This window comes from Notamacropus eugenii, chromosome 3, assembly GCF_028372415.1.
Source record: "Notamacropus eugenii isolate mMacEug1 chromosome 3, mMacEug1.pri_v2, whole genome shotgun sequence".
NCBI lineage: Eukaryota > Metazoa > Chordata > Mammalia > Diprotodontia > Macropodidae > Notamacropus > Notamacropus eugenii.
In genome coordinates, this window is record NC_092874.1 from 400,780,689 (window position 1) to 400,784,134 (window position 3,446).

Sequence of the window (3,446 nt, forward strand, 5' to 3'; positions counted from 1 at the left end):
GATTGAGAAAGCTTGTTTGGTGGACCTCAAAGGAAGGGGATCTGGAAGACAGTGTTTCAGCTCTTTAAGGAAATAGAGTACAAAGAGATTAATGTAAGTTATAAATAAAGTTTTCTTTTAAGTAGCAAGAGTATTTGATTTTTAAAAAGAGGGTGCAAATGTTTATCATTAGTGATTATAAGTCCAGATTTGATAAGATTGAAGTCAAAATCTGTTCTGAAGGAATAGCAAGAATCTGAGAATGCTCTTCCTATCAGGATTAAGCAGAAAAAAATATTGTTATTTGGCATTTATGATTGTGAAGTACTTAACACAAGGATGGTATAAGGATGAGTATATGTTAAATGCAGCATTAACCTAGTGTAATTGTTACACAGTTTTCACATTTGGAGTTTATTATAGATTGGGGTTTTAAAAGGATATGATAGAACTTTGATAATTTGAAACATATTTGGTTATAAATAAGAAGACAGAAAAATCATGTAACTGATTTGATAATTAGTAGCTCAATCAAATTTGAGACGACTCTATCTGAAAGGCTATCAGGTAATATAGTGTGCCCACGTGGTGATTAGGAGATGAATTACTGTGCAATGTGATATGGAAATCCACCTGAATGAGTAAAGGCTTATTTTAAGTTTTAAGCAAACTTAGTCTAAATTTTTAAGTAAATCTAAATGTTGTTATATTAGGAATTGCATTGTTAAATTAATGATGAATTGTTTTTAAAAAGCTGTTATGAATTCTATGTGAGTCTCTGTATTGTAGAATTCCAATTGAGAAAATGAGAATTCTTTAAAAAATACATATATTTTTATATATGGGTGTGATTTTTCAAGCCTGTTCTATTTAAGGATATGTAAGTATTAAGTATATTGAAAAGTTTATTTCTGTTATTAAGAAGGAAGTTTTAACTGAAATTGCTTTTGCTAGGAATCAAGCATTTACAACAGTATATTTGTAAAAGGAAGCCATGGGCAAATGTGCAAAGGCCTTGGTTTTAGATCTTGTCATTTTTGTCAATTAATTGTAAACTGTTCTAAAAAGAGGAAGATATTTGTTGTACGAAGAAATGTTTTGTAAAATCTTTTGTATGGCCAAGCAGCGGAGGGAGGAATGAAACGGGAGCAGATCCAAGCGGGCATCTCGAGGCACCATGGGGGAGGGCGTGCTGGTGAGTGAAGCCGCAGAGCGCGGCCCAATGCACGTGGTGACCATGGTAATGCTCCTGGAGAAGCTGTCCACGATGCTGGAAGCGGTGTGGGAGTGCCAGGGCAGCCTGGCCCAGCAGCAGGGCAGCCTCACTAGCACCATGCCCTGCATCCAGGCAGCCACGGGGACACCCGCAAAAGGCTGGCCCAGCTGCTGGACAAGGCCGAGCGATCAGCACTCATGCCCACACCACCCCCGAACACGCTATCCACCTCCAGCTCCAGGTGCAGCGGCATGAGGCCAACCACACGCTGCTGGTCACCAGCCGCCAGCTGCACATCCAGCTGTTCAAGGAGGAGGCAGAAATCCCAGCCAGAGCTTTTCAGAAGGAGCCAGAATCCACAGAAGAGAAGGAACCAGGACCAGAGGCCCTAGAAGAGCTGGAAGAAAGGGAGAGCTCAGATGAGGAGCCAGTGGAATCCTGGGCCAAGCGGCTTCAGCATACTGATCTAGAGAAGATGCAGAGCTTTCGTAGGGCACTGTCCACCTGAAAGAGCAAGGGCCCTGCCCCACCTCCACTCACTCCCACCAAGCTTCCCCAATTGAGCCCTAACCAGGGCATTGAAAATTAGCCCAAGGCAGGGGTACTGGTTGAAGGAGAACCAGGGTTGGAGCTAGAGCCATCAATGAGCCCTGAGGCCAGGGAAACTCTGATGCTTCAGGAGGAGGATGCTGCCTAGCGCTCCATCCTGCCTGCCCACTTCTCTGTGCCTTTATCTTTAATAGCACCATCAATTGCAAGCAACAGAGCCTAGCTACCTATAAATCACCTTTACCCAAGCAAAAAGCCCTACCTCACTCTCTGTCTTGCTCCCAAATTCAGGCCTGCACTCTAAAGCCTTCCTCCAATCCACCCCATTCTAAACCTCAAAGACCAATACCATTACCCTCCCAAGTGTGCTCAAGATTAATAAACTAATCTCACACACAAAAAAATCTTTTGTATGATTTTTGAAAGACCTACCTATGAAATTAATATTTGTAAGCTAATTTGTTATAATAACTAAAAGTATATGGGGGTTGAAAGATAAGGGACAAGGTGAGGGAGACCAGGAATTTCATGGCTCCAGGAAGCTCTGTGATAATTTTAAGACAATAGGCCTCCTGGCCCCATCCCCCTTTCCTTTTGAAGTCCAGTCATTACAGAAGGACTTCTTAAGATCTAATCTGAACTGGAGATGCTCAGAGAAGAGATGTTAACTCTTTTCTATTGTCAAAGGAAAGCAGGGGTGCCAGCCCCATCCTGGGACCCCTAAAACTTGAAGAGTCTAAAATCATCACTCAAATGGCATGCCACCTGGCTTTGTTAGAGTTGTAGTCTCTTAAGTAAAGTGTAAATTGTTTGTATGTGGACTTCCTAAACAAGGAATTTTTTGTCATTCCCCAATTGATAAATGGTCAAAGGATATGAACAGGCAATTTTCAGAGGAAGAGGTTAAGGCTATCTATAATCATATGAAAAAATGCTCTAAATCACTATTGGTTAGAGAGATGCAAATCAAAACAACTCTGAGGTACCACATCACACCTATAAGATTGGCAAACATGACAGAACAAGAAAATGATAAATGCTGGAGAGGATGTGGGAAAGTTGGAACACTAATTCATTGTTGGTGGAGCTGTGAGCGCATCCAACCATTCTGGAGAGCAATTTGGAACTATGCCCAAAGGGCTACAAAAATGTACATACCCTTTGACCCAGCAATATCGCTACTAGGACTATATCCCCAAGAGATCATAAAAATGGGAAAGGGTCCCACATGTACAAAAATATTTATAGCAGCACTCTATGTAGTTGCCAAAAACTGAAAGGCAAGGGAATGTCCATCAATTGGGGAATGGCTGAATAAATTATGGTATATGAATGTAATGGAGTACTATTGTGTCATAAGAAATGATGAACAAGAAGACTTCAGAGAGGCCTGGAAGGACTTATATGACCTGATGCTGAGTGAAAGGAGCAGAACCAGGAGAACTTTATGCACAGCAACAACCACACTGTGTGAGAGTTTTTTCTGGTAGACTTAGATTTTTGTAATAACACAAGAACTTCTTACCAAAAAAAAAAAAAAAAATCCCAATGGAGGATCTCAAGGCAAAATGCCTGCCACACTCAGAGAGAGAAATATGGAAGTCACTCACATATTGTAGCAGATCATGTTTGTATATGTGTATGTGTTTGTGTATCATGTTCTGATTTGTTATACGATTTCTTTCATTTATCTTAGTCTGAC

General features: G+C 40.9%; 1 pseudogene; it reads left to right on the forward strand.

Annotated features, from left to right (window-relative positions):
* Window positions 1-1,141: 1,141 nt before the first annotated feature.
* LOC140531711 (caveolae-associated protein 3 pseudogene) lies at window positions 1,142-1,892 on the forward strand (annotated as a pseudogene).
* Window positions 1,893-3,446: the final 1,554 nt, after the last annotated feature.